Below are 20,909 nucleotides of genomic sequence, written 5' to 3' on the forward strand. Positions count from 1 at the left end.
TTTGGGCTAGATTGTTGGGGCTAGAGTAGTGATCCCAGTCTATATTCGGGTAGTTGAAACCACCTAGTATGATAGTGTTTGGAGATACATTTATCCCCTCCAGTGTTTTCAGGAAAAATATGTGAGGTTTCTGAGATTCGAATGTATAAGAAGCACAATAAAGTTCTAGTGGAGCTGTCACGATCCAAGAATAAATATCCTTTTATTCAGACACATAAAAAAAAACAACTGGTTTAGCGCTTTCATCTACGCAATCGTAGACTTCATCAGAACACTAATTTCTCATTACATTGACCTATATATACAAAAATAACCGCCAAAATCATGCAATTAATTAATTAAATATACTTATTGGCTTAAAGCCACAGATACTTCTTAAAATGCATTCATAAATTCCTAAAAAAACTCTAACCCTTATTTAATGGTTAGTTATATCAAATATATCACTTTCATATATTAAGTTGTATATAATAGAAATTCTAAAAACTACATCAATCATTTATAAATATTAGACTACACTTTTTTTAAAATTAATATATAAACATAATATACGAACATATGGTAGCATACATTAATTAAAAACCACATTTAAAAGAGTGAATTCCCATACTTTACAACCATACTTCTAATTTGCTAATCCTTTAAATTCATTGCATATTTTTTACAAATTAATGTATGGTGCTTATAATGTTTAGTTATAAATGTTGGTTAAAAACATTAATTTCTTAAAAGGGGATTAGTGGGCATGCAATCATTTAATCCTGGGGGTGTTGCTGCATTTAACCTAATTTGCCACTTAATTTCCTGTGTTTTCTAAAGGTATGAAATATATACCCCAAGGTAAATTTGATTTTATTGATGCTTTAGTGGAACTTAAGCTATATACCAGGAAGCTAAATTTGGGCTTATTTTTTCAGGATAAGACAAGTGTATGTGCTGTTCCTACTGTCTTAAAGAAAAAAAGTAAATTCATTCCTCCTATGCATAACACCATAGCAACATTTGAGAAAGTTATAAGCAAACAGATATATCAGCTTAAGAACAGAAGCTATAATGAAGGAAATTCCTTTAATTGGAATAATAAGCTTGATAAGATACTTGAACAATTGCAAGCAGCTAATATTAAGATATTGGTGCCTGACAAAGGGGGTGGAGTGGTGCTAATTGAAACATCTAGATATAATGAAAAAATATTTGATATTCTGAACAATACTGAGCAGTATGAAATGTCTTCATTGAATCAAGTTAACATTGCATATAGGCGTATAGATCTTTACTTAGAGGAATATCTTTTGGATGAAAGAATAGACCAGGATTTGTGTGATTTTCTAAAAGTACAATATCCTTTACTTGCCACTATCAACGGCATACCTAAAGTACACAAATATATTATTGATCCCCCACTTAGACCAATAATTGCTGGAACCTATAGTAAAACATTTCCGTATGGGAAAGTAATTGACCAGTGGTTAAAGAATATATATAAGAACATAAAGCATATTATTAAGGATTCTTGGGAATTCCTTGGGAAATTTATACATGATATATGGAATTCACAATTACTTTTTGCAACAATAGATATTAAAGACCTATTCTCATGTATACCTAAGGAGGATGGAATAAATAGGTTCATGAAGAGTGTTAGCACTTATAGTGAGTTGGGAGAAGATAGGAAAGAACTAATACATGAGTTTATTAGTATTGTATTGGAGAATAATTTTATATACTTTGATGGGGAATATTACAAGCAGAACAATGGTGTGGCAATGGGGGCAGCATGTGCCCCCATTTTTGCCAATCTTGTATTGTTAGATTGGGAGAGTGAATTTGTGTTCAGTTCACCCTGGCAAAAGTATATGATACTATATGTCCGTTATTTGGATGATATTGTCATCCTGTGGAAAGGAAAAAAGGAAGAACTTATCTGGTTTGTTGATTATATCAACAACACTACTACATATCTTAGGTTTACACATAATTTTGATCATATGGGCATCAATTATTTGGATGCTTATATATTTTCTGATGGCACCCAGTTTCAGTCTAGAATATTTAGAAAAGAAACCTTTTGTAATAGTTACCTTGAATATACTAGTAATCATCCGTATTCTCAGAAGAGAAGTGTTATTAAAGGTCAGTCTATTAGAGTGGCCAGGATGACCACGGTCAAGGATGATTTCCTCAAGGAGATGGCCTTTTTGAGGAAGTTATTCATGGATAGAGGATATCCTGAAGACCTAGTGCAGGATGTTACTATGTTTATCACTAAAGAGTGGGAAAAAAAATATACCCCGGTTTTGGGTGTAGGACCGTCGCCCAAGCAGACAAATATGGAAGTTAGCAACTCCAGTACAGTACGAGGTGGTCAAAATTTTCAGAAGGCATGTATAGTAAAGTTTGGTAAACAGGCGAGGGAGATTAAACAGATTATTGACAATAACTGGAATATAATCACTAGTGATGATAGTATTAATGACAAACTGGCGGTGAGGCCATCTTATGTATATAAAACTGATTATAACCTTAAGAGAATATTTGAAACAAGGTCTAACATAATTAACAAACAAATACACTCAGGAAAGGGTGGAACCACTAAATGCGGACACCGTAACCAATGCCACAATATTATAGACAAGGAGAGTGTAGTACTCGATAATATTATAAGAAGCAAGATTAACTTCAGTAAAGGGAATTGCCAATCACAGCATCTGATATACTTAGCAATATGTTCTTCCTGTCATTATTTTTATGTGGGCAAAACGGACAGGAGACTAAAAAATAGAATATATGATCATTTGTATTGCATTCGTAAAAAAGATACCAATAATGCCTTGTATAGGCATTTAAATAGTAGTTCAGGCTGTGTTGGCTTCCTGTTTGGTATTTTGGAAGTGGTGAAACAGAACCCTAGGGGGGGGTGATACCAGGGCACTTGTTTCTGAGAAGGAAATTAAGTGGCAAATTAGGTTAAATGCAGCAACACCCCCAGGATTAAATGATTGCATACCCACTAAACCCCTTTTAAGAAATTAATGTTTTTAACCAACATTTATAACTAAACATTATAAGCACCATACATTAATTTGTAAAAAATATGCAATGAATTTAAAGTATTAGCAAATTAGAAGTATGGTTGTAAAGTATGGGAATTCACTCTTTTAAATGTGGTTTTTAATTAATGTATGCTACCATATGTTCGTATATTATGTTTATATATTAATTTAAAAAAAAGTATAGTCTAATATTTATGAATGATTGATGTAGTTTTTAGAATTTCTATTATATACAACTTAATATATGAAAGTGATATATTTGATATAACTAACCATTAAATAAGGGTTAGAGTTTTTTTAGGAATTTATGAATGCATTTTAAGAAGTATCTGTGGCTTTAAGCCAATAAGTATATTTAATTAATTAATTGCATGATTTTGGCGGTTATTTTTGTATATATAGGTCAATGTAATGAGAAATTAGTGTTCTGATGAGGTCTACGATTGCGTAGATGAAAGTGCTAAACCAGTTGTTTTTTTTATGTGTCTGAATAAAAGGATATTTATTCTTGGATTGTGACAGCTCCACTAGAACTTTATTGTGCTTCTTATACATTCGGATTGTTGTGAGTTCTAGTTTTTGTCGTTTAAGGTTCCTGAGATTGAGAGGGCGGCCTGTAACATGCTACAAATTGCAGAGCAGTCTTGCCTATGGTTATTTGCACCTGGATGGTCTCCGATGCATCATGCGTTGCCACCAACCTTGAGGTGTGGGTGTTCTTGATGAATATAGACACCCCCCTCCTTTCTTGGTGTTGTCCGGATTTTGGGGCCGGAACGCATGATAAGAGGTAAAGCCTGATAGTGCCGGGGTGCTCTCGGGAGCCTTGAACCAGGTTTCAGTCACAGCACAGACATCGATGTTCTCCATACTGAGAAGGGCCTCGAGTGCATGCATCTTGAGGTTGAGACTTCTGGCATTGAGCAGCATTACCCTTAGTTTTTTCCTTTTTGTGTTCTAGGGTGGTAGGTTTAGAATTTGAGCCTTGCCTAAAAAAGGCACTATGGGGGTGGCAAGAGCCTTTGCCAATATCCGGAAGCCCAGGGGTGACAGGTGCAAGCCGTCCCTTGCGAAGCAGCGTGGCTTGTCCAGCATGTCATCCCAGGCAGACAGATATTGGATCCCCTTTGAATGACACCAGAGTTTAAGCCAATTATTAAAGCTGATCATCTTGTCTCTGTATTGTGGCATCATTCTTGGTGAAGGTAGGATACTGCTCAAGGTCAGGGTCATACCTGCCTGGGCTACATAATCAGAGAGCTCCTCTATGTCTCTTTTCATGTAGTCCAAGGAGGTACATCTCAGGTCATTCACACCAGCGTGGACAATGACAGAGTCGTACTTTTACCTACTGTTGAGAGACCTGACTGCTTGCATTATGTGGCGGATTCTAGCGCCCGACAGGCAGCTTACTGTGACCTTTTCCTTGTTCAATCTGGTGAGCGGGACGTCAGTGTGCCTGACTATGGAGTCACCAATGATGAGTGTGTCTGGCATTGTGTTTGGCCTTAAGGGCTGTGACTGGCATACTGACTATGTGGTCTATGTGTTGCATGTGTTGCGTCCTGAGGTGGCAGTTGTTTGGGTGTCTACTTTGGTGGCCTCTGCTGTTTTCTTAGATTTTTGATCACAACCTCCGAATATGTCCTTGTGTATTTATGTGTATGATTTGAAGTTGTGATAGTACTACGTGAGACTGGGTTTGTGGTGTGTGTGGTTACCTTCTCCTCCTGTCTGGTCTTACCAGTCCTATGTTGAGAGAGCTCAGCCTCCAGTTTGGCTATATAGTTGCATCTCTCGCATGTATTTGTGCTTTGTGGGAGAAGGAGAGGGTTGTCTGTGTACATGAGACAATTGTAACATTGCCTCAATGAATTTCCCCTTTACATCTATTGGTCAACATGTTATTTTGCATGTTAGTGTGCATGACCTTCTCTGGATGTCCTGTAATTATGTACACTTTCCCCTTTCCCAATTAGCAGCCACATAGCTGCTCCATATAGTGCTTTAGATATTTCCTCCTTTCCTGTATAAACTGTAACAAAGGGCATGGTATCATGACACCCCTTCCTTCATTAGCTTAATAAACCCTTTAGTACTCTGCACACTTTAATCTCCTTTTAAAATGCATCACCAAGCCTCACCCTGTTTATAGGGGTCATCAAGCTCTGTGTATATTTACATTTTCTACTAAGAGAAAAGTAATCCTGGGAATTAAGACTGTAAGAAGGGAAAACTACAAAAGTTAACTTATTTTGAGATCCATAGAAAATGAAGGTGGGAAGGTTCTATATACACAGAAAATAAATACAAATACAGTAGAGAAAAATTATAAGTTTAAAGATATGTGCCAAAGCTAGGAAAAAAATGAGAGGAGAATCAGAATTACATGTACTTGCAAATATATACAAAATGTATTTTTTGTGACTTGTTATGCTGTAAATCCCTCAGAAGAAAAAGAAAATGATGTGACTGCTAGAACTGATAAAGATGTGTAGGTCAGTCAAAAAGGTATCCAACTGAAATTACCAGTTTCTGCTGAGAATGTTTTTTTTTTTTTTAGCTAGGTACTTTATAATGTAAATAGCAAAATCAAAAAAATATAATACCAAAAAAGTAAAGTGAAGAAAAAAAAATGAAATTGTTTGAACAAAGGAAGACCAGTAAACATATGTACATTCATAGTAGTGCAGGACCAGTGTTAGTATTTTGAGGGCCACCAGCAAGTGTCAAGTTGGGGCCTCCAGACACTTTCAGTCTATGTATCACTGTTTACTGCCATCTCTTCTAAGCAACCTTTTAGTTTACACAAAAGTTTAGGAGTAGTATGCATGTACAAGAACTGTAGCAACAATGGTGTTACAATTTGACAGGCCTGTATATCACACAACATTGGTCTAAATCATAGAGGAACACTGACAGTGATTAGATTTAGTTGCACTGCTGACACATTACAACAACCCTATGTACAAGGCTTTCCTAAGGTGAAGTGGAGCCCTAGGCAAAGGGCTCCATGGCACCCACCCCATTACTTACTATTTCACCTCCCTGCACACATCCTCCAGTGCTATCCCTTGTTGTCTATCTATTCTTGGCTCCCCACACCATGCAAATGACTGTTTTATACATTTTCTCACATTTTGCTTTACTCTTCAAGCTTTTTCAATAAGCCACAGTCTTCTGTATGGTCTGAAGTGTATTTTAATATATAGTTTAATTATATTCAACCTTTCTCATTCAATGACAGGTTTTACAACAATTGTGATTAGGAAACATTTCAGTGCTGCTGTTCGTTTACTTTTCCTTCCATCCTCTCAATGTATTTACCTGGCTAAGATAGCAAAGTAGTAATTGTGTAGGAGATAAATTAACTAAGCAGGGAGTCTGGCTGGCCAGGCCCCAGATGTCATAGAGTTATAGATGCTCTGAGGTACATTTTAAAGAAGTTTCTCAACCTTTTGATCCTGTGATGGCCTGTTGAACAATCATGAGTAAGAAAAAAAAAATCAGTCTTATTTTTTTTTTCTTTATGGGAAGACACAAGTTGTGTCCAAGGCTTAATGGACAAAGCTGACAAAACTCTACCTCACAAAAACTAAATAGACAAATGTTTGAGGATGCATAAATCCTGTCTGGGAATACTACCGGTGTCCCTCCCCCTCCCCCCAAAACACACCAGTCACTGTTTGTGATACCCCTAGTTCTAAGACTGGGATGAAAACAGAGGTTCAAAGGACACAAGTGACTGCTGTTATACATATATGTTACACACCTCCACACTCCTTACCCCTGCCCCCAAAGGCAGCCACCGGTATACTTGCCATCTGTAAATGTGACAAAAGTGAAAAAATAATGATCACAGTAATGTATTCTAACTTGCTGCTCCTAGACAGTGCAATGCCCCTACACAAGCTATAGTAACTTTCTTTGCTCATCTCTAAGGTCAGTGAGAAAAGTAAAAGAAATAACCACACTATCCCCAACCCCAGCAGAAGATATGGTGACCACTTTCCACTCTTCTGAGGTTTGATTGTGAGAATAATTAAAGTAATGATCATACCATCTTCAGTCCCACACACAAGCTACACAACTTTTTATACATGCCTCTAACTAGGGATGGCTTTAGAATGGATGCAGCAGTCGATGGAAGAGGTTTACACTAAGCTCATGCAAAAATATATTTATACAGTCTAGGGTGTAGAAGCCATCAGATCCTTAGAAGCTCTAAAGGTTCTGTGATGTATTTTATGCCTTACTTTATAACTGCATTTGTTTTATTATTACCCAGAAGTGTTATGTATGGGTCCAACATTACTGTGTGTGCACAGATAAAAATCAGTGATATATTTTCCACACACACACACACACTGCATGTTCACCTTCAGGGATACAGGAGGAATGCAAATTCACATACTACATTACTTTGAGGCTCTGGAGGAAGCAAGAGTGCATGGCAAGTCACACATAGAGACAGGTAGGACATGCAGATTCCACACAGAAAAAGCCACAGCCAAGATGTTACCCAAAGCAAGGCACTGTGAAATCACAAAGCAACTCACTGTGCCACTGTGGCAATGAGCAGTTACTTTCACACACCTCCTCTCCATGCAAAGCCATCAAAAATATTCACCTATCATGTGCAAGGTCTATATTTGTGATGGCAAGTAAAAAAGTTATGGTCAAATTGTTATTCTTAAATACACTGTAACAAAAATCCCCATACACAAGTATAATAGCAATGCTAATAATGTTTATGATATAAAGTGAAAGAAATTATAATCATCTTGCTGCTCTTACTCTGCAGCCCCCCCCCCCACATCATAAGCCAAAACAATACACCAATCTCATCAAACAGCAATGCATTGCATGACATTCTTACTGCTGTGTACCAGATCAGTTGCTGTTGTTCAGCAGTCATCAGGAGTAGTGCATATCTGTCACTCTCTTTGACTTCACAGAATATACCTGATTTTGTCTAATGTTTTTGCCCTGTTACTGGTGAAAAAAATAACGATTTGCTGGTAAATCATTCAGGATTACAGACAATAAGTAATGCCAGACATTAGAGTTTGTTTGCTTCCAATCATCCAAAAAAATACACATTAATGCAAAACATTTAATTCTATGTACTTTTTAAATGAATTAATGTAATATTTAAAACATATTTCTGAGCTTGATCCTTTATTCTGCCATTATCATTGCTTTTGCCAGAATTCGTAGGCAAGCAAGTTATGAGTTATAGCATCTGGTGTCCTGCCTGTATATATAAAACTCCCTCAAATACTAAACAATCACTGGAGATTGGGAGACTCTGCTCTTCTTAAAATCTCAGGTAGGCACAGAGTTTGCTCACTCTGGGTTCTTAATCTCTAGTGCTTAACTCACTCATTCGCTGTTGACTTGTTTTATCCTAACAGGGTTATAGCATAACCCTATTCAGTGTACAGCACATAATCTGAGAATGAATGTTTTTTTTTCTCATATCCTGTAACTGGCAGCAGGAGCTTTAGTGGGGCCCTCCACATCGTCAAGGATTATTGGCCTCCAACAGTCACAGGTATTGTGGCTGAAAAAAGTCAATTTTGATGTTAGTTTTAGTGGAGAGAATGTGCATCAGCATGTTTTAATGAAATCAACCAGACATGAGGAGAACAAATGCTGTCAGTCTTTAGGATTCTTCATAGTATGCATTATTATCCACCCAGCTTACTCAGTACACAAGATTGCTTTTCTGGCTTTTGTTGGTTTGACAAACATGTTAGCAAAATATTAAAATAAGATAACTTTCTAGGGATGGGGGACCCCCAGGACTGGGGGCCCCCCAGTGACCACAGACTTTGCTGGTGCCTAAAGCTGGCTATGAAGCAATGGCAAACCTCAGAATGTTTATAATTTTATAAATATTTGTACATGCGCATGAGCCATATTTATATCACTAATCATGGCAACCCTTTTAGCAAATGAATTTCTCAGTTCAGCATTTCTACAAATTAAGAACTTTCTAGTTAATTATTATGAAACCTTGGAAAGGTCAATCATTCTTAAGTAATAGCATATGAATGTATACAACTACAGCAGAGAAAATAAGATGCATGTAAGTATCAGTGAGTCTGAATCAGTATGTATATGAAGTTTCTGATTTTGAAGAAAGGTTCATCAAGTATCAGAGAAAGATGTCACTGAAGTATCAGGAACTTCAGGCATGGCTTACAGAGTAGTCACCCTTACCTCATTATACAACTTGAGAGCTACTCTTCATGAAGGGTTAGAAGCAAAACAAAGTGACCAAATCTGGAAAGGTAGAAACAATGGGAACAAGCTGAATGCAAAGGGGCCCAGGAGGAAAATCTTGAAATTAAATATTTGAGCCTGTGCCTTTGTTGAAAGACATCACTGGTGCTTTATTTGCTGCTAACATAGGAACAAATGCAAGATGTAGAGAAAATGACAGACAAGATGTGGCAAGAAGCTTCTGAAGCTCAACCATGCATGAGGTATATATAGGATTAGGATTAGGTGTCTCATAATAAACATACATTAATGATCAGGATTCTTTCTAGTACATGGAGCTTTACATTCTCTGATATACTACTAAAAGTAAAATTTAAAGTGTTTTACAGCTTTGAAATCCAACATTAAAAAAAAAAAAAAAAACGGTTTACTATTAAAATGTGGATCGGCACTTACACGAAATGGGGAATGTCAAATGCATGTTTCCCAGTATCTGTAATACTGATCCAAAAATGTACAAATCCACAGTATCGAATGCATGTTTCTCAGTTCCCGTAATGCTGATCTGGAAATGTTTGAATCCACAGTAGCGAATGCTAGTGTGCATTTGTTAATGTGTGATCAACGTTCTGATGCCAGATCACACTACATTGAGGATTGGGAAATTTAACCTTTTCCCCACTGTACTGCGATCTCGGAATTGAAATATATAATTTCCAGGGCATTTGGGGGGCACGTGGGGGGGTATCACCCTCCTGCAAAGCAGTAAAAACTAGTGTAGTATAATTAAAAGTTTTAGGAGATGTTTAACAAAATAGTCTGGGTGTCTGACGTCACCTCCGGCTATTTAATTTAACATCGAATGTGGACGTTAGAGAAAGGTCAGTTAGAATTATAGGCAGGTAGAAATTATGGATACTACATTATTTTTCAATTTCTTGACTACAATTTTTTTTTTTTGACTTTGCACATTTTAATAGTAAACCAAAAAAAACCCCATAATATTACCACACACAGAACAGCAAGCTGTTGTGATAATCAAATGAATGAACATCATTAAAGGCTGATGCCCAAGCATTCCTTACTTTTGTATGAGACAGAAATATACTACAGCTTTTGAAGCTCTTCTGGCACTTTGCTGCTGTTCTATGACAGTCAGCACATGAAACTTGTGCTTAACAGTGCTGAGAGATCATTTCTTTTGTCAGAGAAGCACTTGAAGTTGTCAGTCACCTGATTTCATGGCATAATCTCAATTCCACATGTACTGCAACAGTATTCCAGCTAAGAGAGCAATATAACATTGTGAATTCCTAACTTAATTTGATCAGAAGACCCTTCCTTATCAATGGCCTTAGAGTAATTTGACCCAAGACTGAATCTTTTTCTATGAGCATAGTAAATAAGTTCCTTCTCTGCTGTAGTCCCTCAGGAGTCTATTATTGGGCCTATGTTATTCTCTTTATCAATGACATTTCCAATACTGACTTTTCCTGTGAAATAACACATTGTTGTTGTGTCTTTCGGCTTTTCCCAGTTAGAGGTCGCCACAGCGGAACTCCAGTCTGCTAATGATTGGTAGTTGATTTTTACTTGCCGAGTTACCAACTCTGACGTACAACCTTCAACGAAGTTATGCCCATTAACGTATGTCTCCACGCAGAAGACGCTCTAGCTGAGAATCGAACTGGACAGCGTCTTACTGTGAGGCGACAATGCTACTGCAGCACCACCACAACACGTTAAGCAGATGAAATCATCCTGTACAGAGTTTGACAATTTTCTTCCTCCTCAGTTGAATCCAACTTTCAAAGGGGCCTATCCTTACCTGATTTACCCAAAAATAAATTTACTCTTGATGTTAATAAAACTTCCACAATATTCTTTGGCTCCCGAAATAAATTTAAAACTAATCCCCCTTTTTGATCATGACCTTAACTAGCCAACCAGTAAATACAATCATTTAGTATAAGTACTTTTGCCTAATACTTGATAAAATACTTTCTTTCAGAAACCATATCGACAAGGTAGTTGCAAAAGTTACTACCCCAACTGAGATATTTCTACTCCATTTGAAACCACTTCACCAAAGAAGGCAGGCTAGAATATGCCCTACCAGTTATTACTATCCACTCTATTTATAACACTCCTAAAACAGACACAGCAATTAACACCATACACAAGTTCAATCATCTTTCATGCCAACTGAATACTCACTGCTTTAATTTACAAAGAGTTATCTGGTTTCCATTCATGGCCTATTCTACACGCTTTCTATCTATACTTACCTTTAAAACTAAACAGCTCTTTCTGCCAGTCCCTAAGAGAAAAACTCCCCATCACCCTGAACACTTTCAGAAGCCAGGGCAGCAAGACCCTAACTCCAGACTGTTCCGTTTTGGCCTTGCCACAGGTGAACGGTCCTTTAGCAAAATTGTATTTTCTAGTTTGAATCAGCTCCCAGCACATCATGAGCAATTTACTGAGTTTTCACAGTTCAGGAAAGACCTAATAATTCACCTAAAAAACTCAGTGAAGTGTAGCTGCTTTATAGACAACAGATAATCTACACCACTCAGTTCATGCTCCACTTTGTTTCTGCATTTACACATGAAACATAACAGAAGGATTTCTCTCTATGTAACTATATAAATTTAACTTCAAGTAGTATTATACTAAGACTTTGTGGTCCAATAAATTAACTGTACCCGCTCCACTGATCGCCAACTCTTCCTCTTCCTTACCTGCGTCTTCCATAACTTCCTAGTCCATCTCTCTTTGTTTTTCAGTCCTTACTTCTGTTTCACCTTTGACTGCAGTTTCTCTCCTGTACAAACATTTCTACACATGTAGAGCTGCATTTACATGATTCCTTTCTGCCTTACTAGTGTAGCAAGTAAATCTATATTTTGTGACCTCAGTCTGAGAAGATAGTAATGGTCTTACCTACTGCTCACTTTCTTGACTTTGAAGAAGACATTGTCTTGAACAGTCTGAAGGTAACTAGCATTCCTGATAGCAGGTACATTCATTCTTTAATTTCTAAAGACTTACATCATATTCAGATACAGTAATGTTGAAAACAAAGTGGTATGCAACATTATATAAATGTATAGCTTTTTGCTTTAATGATGTGCAATTTGTGATAACAGAATATTTAAAGGATGGGATGGTTCCTAAACTAGCACATAGGCAAATTATTGGGTCTGAATTAAAATGATTTTCAGAGACAGTAATGACAAGAGGAGAAAAAGAAATTACTGTAGTGTAGTGCCTTACAAAGAAAATATAGATGAACACGGGAAAATTATGACCAGGGAAAGAAACGGAATACTTTGGTAAATGAATTCATCTAAGTAAAAGATAAAGAACATAATCATTTATAAATGTTGGCTGTGTGCTATAATACTGTCACAATTTCTGTTGATAATACATTATTCTCACAATCATTAATTGGAAAGTCAAAAGGAAAGATGAAAGCATATAAGACAATGGCTTCATAATATGTTTGGCTTTTGGTGATGATAATGTGACAACACTGCTGGAACTGTTTGGAATGCCATTTTGTATACTCCTGTTTAGTCCTAAAAGCACTGCAGGACGTTCACCATGGTGGTACTTATCCAAGGTCCCAGAATGGTTCTCATTGCATACTTAAAATTGACACTTTTCTTCTGTTACCCAGAGACCATTCAGTGTCATAAAATTCAGTAAAAAGTGACTGGTAATGCTCCCTAACTGAGTTAACTGCTAAAATACTGCAGGCCATATGCACTATATTACCATATTAATCTGCAAATGTACATATAGTGACTCTTCCTTGCATGTGTCCATTACTTTTTAAACAGAATTTGCATCATCTGCATTTGTGCTTTGCAAGTTACCTGTTGTAATATTATTGATATGTCTGGCCCATATTACAAAGAGTAGTATGACCAGCCTATCTTTCTGGTTATCAAACCTAAATAAATCTAATAAAATAAGTCCGGGCAATCTTACACCTTATCTGTCAGGTCAGATTGGCTGGTTAAATTTATAAACAATCTTGGGAAAGAATGCCATTTGTCAGATGTAGTTTTGAGTGTAGGTGACAATACTGGAAAGTGTGGGCTTTAGCAGAATTGGATTATTTATGGAAGAAATGTCAGAGGGTAAGTTCTGATTCACTGAAGAATTTACAGAAGAAGATTTTGGCCCTTTAGATTTGAGATCTCCAAGAACAATGTCTAATTTCCATGCTAGTGGAAGGTGGATGGCAGTAATATTGATATAAGAGTCTGAAAGCCAGTGTAAACAGTGATAAAATGGTTCCAAGTGACTGGGATTAATTTTGACTTTTGAAATAAAATACAGTATTGTTCCTGAGGCTGAGAATGTGGAATATACTTTTTAGCTAGTTAGAGGAAACTGCATGTCATGTGGTACACTTTTTTTCTAGAGAATTCAGTCTGATTAATGACCTGTTGGAGGTGTTGGCTTGGGTTAATAGCCTCTCCTTCTGAAATCAGAGAGTGCATCCTATATATATATATATGTATATATATATATATATATATATATATATATATATATATATATATATATATAGATGGGTCTACTTCACAGACCTGAAATGTCATATAACTGAAGACCATATAACCGAGCTTAGAACACCAAAACTTCACATGAATGAACAATCACAAAGAAAAACTTTCTCAGGTTAAATAAGTACTGTGTCATCAAGGGAAGATTTTCCCCTTTTCCCCAATGTAGTGCGATCCCAGAGTAGGTGTATTTAGTTGGGGGAGTACAGCGTAACCCCCCACATTGGGTGTGTGTGTGTGGCGTAGTCCCCCACTTTGGTGGGTTGTAGATGGTGCGGTGTGCTCTCCATAAGTTTTTGGCCCAGTGATTACTTAGCCTTGGAAACAGTTTAGCTTTGTGATCATTCGTTCATGTGAAGTTTTGGCTTTCTCAGCTCATTTATATGGTCTTCGGTTATGTGAAATTTCGGGTATATAAAATAGACCCGTATATAGATAGATAGATATAGCTAGGTATATACATCTCATTGGCACTTCTGGAATCAGTTATAAGCAGTTTTGTAAGTTTATAACTCTATCTGAGCTTCTTCAAAACTTTTTCATCCAGAGCTGTAACCGACATGTTGATGATGATTTCCTTGGCATCAATGTCTCTAATTGAGACCAAGTCCTAACCTTTACATTAGCAACATTCTATCATGAATTTCTTGAACTCTGTTATGAAAAAAAAATAAATAAGATCTAATAATAATAATATAAGTGATGTGTCAGTGCTGTGTCTTGAACTTGGGACTATCATAATGGAATTGTTTAAGGAATAAAGGATGGAAGAAGAGTAAAATGTGTGAAAGGAATGATGATTTATAAAATAATTTTTTACATGAATCATCTGTACTTGTAATTATTAAAATGTTGTGGAATTACTATGGCCTTTACTGAAGTTCTATTAGTCAGAACATATTGTGCTATAGTAGCTGAAAAGAGCTTTTTTAACTAAGTGGATGAAAGCTTACAATACTGAATTACGTTTTTAGACACCATGAGACAACATGCAGATAGAAGTCATTCATTTATACAACAATGTACCTCTCATTCTGTGTACTAAAGTGGCAATGACTGACTTTTATAGTCCTAGAAACACATTGCAGATAAGGACTGGGTTATAGATGTGGTTGAGTTGACTGCATTGAGGCCACTACTGACAGTCACACATTTTAGATGCAAGCTATCCCCTCCAGGGAGATAGATGTTTGATTCCTTTATTTGCTACTTTATGAACATGAAACTGGGAAAAATCTGACAGATTTGGGATTCCTAAAATTATCTGCATCAAAGCCTTAGTCTGTTGCACCTCATTACACAACGTTATGAAATGGTGCTGTGATTCATAGATATTACCCAACTATCTCAGTAATTTTGTAGCACTGGAGTTTGCTTTACACCTAAGAAACACAGTGTGCTGTATTGAAGAGAGGTCTCTTTAGAGAAGTAGGTTCATTCCAGTGTTCTGTGCTTTAGCATTAATATTAAGGGTCTGTTTTTTGCTTGGAGGAGTCGAATGCTTCTGCTGACAATCCGTCCTAAGGCTTAATTCTTTCAGGTGTTGAACTGAGCAGGACATATAAGAATCATGCCAACATAACAGAAAAACTATCTGCAGTGAGATGCAGAAGAAGCTCATGAACAAACTAACTGTTCTGATGTACAAAACTGAGATACATAATTGATTGATGCATGATTCAGCAAAGACATTGCTGAAGTCTCAAATGATTGAGAACACACTTGCCTATATGTCATCAAAATCAGTGTTTTAACAAGTAGGAAACCCATGGTCATATAATAGGGGAAGCTGAACCTCACCATAAAAGTACAAAGCAGTCTTGTATAGTGATCCCACACACTCCAGAGATTCAAGTTTGGATCTGAACACATTGCTTTTTACTGTTCCATCCAATCCTGTTAATCTGCAGTAACCTGCATTAAATTGGTTCTGCATGTGTGAGTGATTCATGGTAACACAGAAATGGCTTATATTGATTCATTCAGTAGAAAATGGGAGGTTAGGTGTTACAACAGGCAATGCAGATTTCATAAGTGTTTGTAGTTGCCTTGCACATTCCATGATTCCAAGACTCCATTGAGTACTTCTACTTTGCTTATAGGAGTTAGAAAGGGGGGGGGGTCAATAGTTATGTTTATTTGTAAGGTGTTTGGAAGTAGAACTGGAATACATTGCTAAATATGACATCATAATGAGGAGTAAGAGCTGGACAAGTTAACCAATGAGAAATTGTACAGTAATTTTATAGTGATTGGAAAATGGCTGGATGACACGAGTAAGTGATATTTACTGAGTAACTGAAGGAGAGGTTATTAACCACACACATATAACTCTGCAAGGAGGGAGGAGATAACTCTAGGTGTAACCAGTAGACTGTTAGTGCATGGAACAATGGGCATTGCTACCTTGCTACACATTGTGATAGATTTATTATCCTTTCCACAGGTAGAGCGAGCTGTCATTCATAACTGAGGATCTGCATGGGTGCAAGGTACTCCTGAATATGTATATTTACAGCAGTAGCTTGAGATCACATTGAGGAAATCTGTCAATTAATGAATCCTGTACAAAGTCATTATGAGGTTTAGAACTGAATTAAAATACAACACAAAATAGAGTTTAATCTGCAGAACAGCGTACTTGAGCCTCAAAATGTCCATTAGCAGAACTGCTTATCAGCTAAAGCCCAAATTAAAATTTTGAAAAAAATCTTCTGTAAATAAAGAATGTTTAATTAATTTGATGTCATTTGCCCTTCTTTGATTGCATTTTGGAAGTTATTTTCAGTTTTAATGGTGAAGAGCATCTCAGTGCAGATTTGAAGTATGCAAATGCAAGAGCTCTTTCTTTTACTATTTATTTGTTTAAAATGTTTAAACAACCAGTCATTCTCATAACTGGATACGTTACACTGCCTCAGAGAGAGCTTCCTTTGTAGAAGGCATGTTATCTAATGCAGTGTGTTAGAAAAGGTTAGCGTTCAAGAACAGTCTGGCTAATATACTATAACTCAAATAAGGACACGTAGGAAGACAGACCCCAGGATTCACGAAGCCTCCGTGTAAGAGTTATAACTCTTACACGGAGGCTGCAGTTAAACGTAGTGATGTCAGCATGCTCTGCATATTCATGAGAGCATGCTGAATCATACCTAAGTCTAACACGGTCCATGTAAGACAGTAGGGGGCGTGTCCGTAGGCCGAGCCCTGCAAGCGGACACGCCCCCAGAAGTGTAAAAGTGCCCAAAGTAGACACCCGCAACAGAGTCCACGGAAATGTGAATAAACACAACACAACACATGCCCCTACAGACTATAAACATAAAAGAAATATAAATGAACATGTTATATTTTTTTTTAAATTGTAAAGATGTTTAACCGTGAGTGCGCTCGTTTGTGCGGGCGTGCCCGTAGCGCAGCTACAGTTAGCAGTCAGTGGGAAAGCATATAAGAACTAAATATGCAAAATAAGCCAGGAAGCAATAGCGTAGCGGTAGAGATGTTGGCTGAAGAGCAGGCATTAATGGTTCGAGCCCCCACAACACCAATTTTTTTTTTTTGCAAAATAAGCAGGAAACAAGTCCCTGACAAATATGTACACATAAAACCACAATTCATGTAAAATGTAATGAAATAGCCCATTTATATTGAAGACATGTGAGGTACCAAAAGAAGAAGAAATGCCAGATGTGCTCATAGCTGAGCTACAGTTTAACAGAGTGAGTGCATGTGCCTGTAGATGAGCAGTGGTTTAACTGGTGCAAAACGAGTGCCCATAGCTGAGCAGTGGTTTAACATGCTAAATCTATGTGCCCCTAACTGAGCTGAGTGTAATATGCGTGCCGATAGCCAAATGAGGCTTAAAGCAGCGTACCTCGTTTGCGCGGAGCTGCGCACCGCGCAAACAAGCTAACCGACGGGCAACGTTGAGCAAGCCGTATCAAAACTGCCTTTACACAGACACACCCCTCAGCATGTCTAGACAGTCATGAAAAATAAAAAGCAGTGGCCAGGTTCGAACCCAGGATACTATACACCATAGTCAAGGTACAGAACCACTAAGCCATGACAGCAGTACCTTTAAATGCAATAATAGCTAATATATAGGAATGAATACAAACTGGAGCATGACAATGCAGGTTTACTGAAGTTGATACAATTCCAAAATGGCCAATCACAGATATGTGCGGGAAAAACGGACTATATAAGCCCCATAGGCGGGTATACACAGCATAAACGATTGTAGAACAGACCTGCAGGCAGAATGTCAAGAGTTAGGTGAGGGTAGTCGCTTTCGAGCACAGAGGTGGGGTGTTGAGGAGTCCAGGTACATGGCCTGGCTCCTAGTCCACAATCATGAGGCCCAACTCATGCAGGGCCAGGTCCTCTGGGGAGCATACAGGGCTGAGGCGTGGGACCGGTTGGCTCATGAACTCACCAGTGCCACAGGGATTCCAAGGACAGGTGAGCAGGTCCGTCACCACCATGCGGACCTGAAGAGACGCAAGCAGGACCAACTGAACCTTTGGATCCAGGAGGCCCGGCAAACACCCAACGCCCCACCACTGAGTAAGTAACATTTAATTATGTATGTAAAAAGTTAAACTAGCTGATATTATGGAGATGTGTATTCCAATATTACTTCATTTATATTACAGCTGCAGGTATCCGTTCTGCGTACCGCAGAGACTATGGCGATAGGCTGGTGCGGTTGCGCCACCAGGCAGGTCAGTAATCCACTACCAGTAACTGTAAAGAAATATCAAAGTATGACAGTCAGCATAAGAGTGCAGTGTAGTCAGTAAGGAATAAAATCTGCAAGTAACAGTGTATGCAAGTATTGCTTGATCACAATAGTTTGCAGCCTGTAAGTGTAAGCTAAACATGAAACTGTCTGACATATATCCTGAAATAAAAATGCCCTGCCTGTAAGAAAATAGTACACAACCTGCAGCAGGCTGAAAAGTATAGCTGCAGAAGATGATAAATCACATGTGTGAAATATATCCCTGTGGAAATACTGAAACATGACAGAAGTGAGACTGCTGGAAAGGATTGTAATAACTACTGTTAAAACATGTCAATAAAGCCTAGATGTACCATCCTGAATAGTAAAATGAAAGCAAGTGAGAGAGTGTGAGAAAGTGCCATGAATCCAGCAATACAGTAGTAATAACCCTGAATAAAGTATACTGCAGTCAAGACAGAATGAAATGCATGTGAGATTCAAAACCAAACAGCTAAATCTGTTCAAAGTGTTGCTGCATCTGGAATGTGTATCCCAAAATCAGGATATGTTACTCTCAGTCTGCAATATGCAGATAGGATGTTTGTCTGATATACCATACATCCACACTTGTCTACAGCCATATAAAGCAAATGTAGCCTAGATGTAGCTGAACAAAGCTAGATATGAATGTGTATGAAGAACCATAGAATGTATATTGATGTTGCATTAACAGTCCTATCACCAAGTTGAAATAGTTAACATATAGGAAACTGTAGTTAGAACAGTAGTTTGTATATAACTGTAGCTATTAGAAATGTATAGCATATGTATTGTTATTCGAAGGTGTTAATATTACTTTCTTCACCCCAACCTATAAATACATATAACCCATTCCACGTGAAAATGGTATGTGCAATCACAATTAACACCCCTGGACGTTTGTCCTGTTGGGTCATATATATTTGCATGTCTGTTGATGCATCTGCCCTGTTCATACATCCACACCTGATGGCCTGTTGCCATCAATTAACCCTGCATGTTGTTGGACTGTGTATTTCTGTTCAAATTATGCATGTGTTATGCACGCTGTTCAATGATGTGAATATCTGGGTGTTTGGTTAATGGGAATACTAATGCATGCTGTTACAACTAATTGTGAATGGTATTATATGTCACTAACCCAAACTGTCATGACATAATGCAAAACATAGAACGACAGGGAAGGCAGGTTCCAGCGGACCCACCTCTCCCACCTCAGCTGGCGAGTGCACCTGGCACTAGTGCCGAGTCCGGACCCTCCTCCGGTGGCCCTGTGCCACCTGCGGGTGGAAGCGCTGCAGGGGATGGGGCTCGCCCCCCCTCTGCAAGTGTGGCCGGAGGAGATCCACCACTCACCCTCCATAGTGTCCGGACTGTGGTGCGTAGGGAGATTCGGGACTCTGTCCTTGAGCCCCTACGCCAGCTCAAGGCACGGGTGGTGCAACTAACGGGCATGCCCGTTGCCCCGCCTACACAGCCCCCAGCACAGCCCCATCCTGGGCAGTGAAGGAACAGTGGCAACTGCCTATGGGTGGGGATATCAGTTCCACTGTTGCCATCTGTGGGCTCATGGGCTCTGGATATCCAAACCTCCGTCCCCGTCAATTGTGTAACCCCCCCACACGTGTCATACACCGCCCCTGTATGCGTCTTGTTTGTCTTGTCTGTCAACCTACCCAACCTACCTCCCCAGCTGTACCGACTACCTTCACCTGACATACCACTCTCACCTGAAAAAATAAAAAAAAAGGGCACTCTGTACCCACAAAAAAATTACGCCCCATACGTAGCTGCCCATTCCGCACACATGTCTACTGGACATGAAACCTATCAATTCCAATTGGCTGTACAACAAGTATTATTGTTGTCCTGACACCTCTCTCAGGGGTGGAAGGTTTCAAATGTCACACCAAATTACATATATATGCACAGCTGTTGCTGATGAAGAAATGGACAGCTATGGGCCTTACCTACATCCCTCCTGCACATCCCAAGCTTGTTTCCCTACTGTCTTACCCTCTTTGTGACCCCTTTTTCACCACTTTCCTGTCTCCCCATTTTTCTTTTCTTTCAAGGAAAATAGCATGGGTGTGCGCAACAGTAAGCACGTTTAAGTGGTTGTAATCAGGTGTGCGCGGAGCTAACCGCCAGTGTGCATGCGTGAGCTCCGCGCAAACCAGCGCTAACCCGGTTACAACTGCTTAAAAGTGCCTTAGTCACTTTGATTGACAGGTCCTGTACTCAGTTCAAAAGTAAAATAAAATCCCACTGTGA

Source organism: Protopterus annectens, chromosome 6.part1 (genome assembly GCF_019279795.1).
Source record: "Protopterus annectens isolate FY-2018-M chromosome 6.part1, PAN1.0, whole genome shotgun sequence".
NCBI classification, from domain to species: Eukaryota; Metazoa; Chordata; order Ceratodontiformes; family Protopteridae; genus Protopterus; species Protopterus annectens.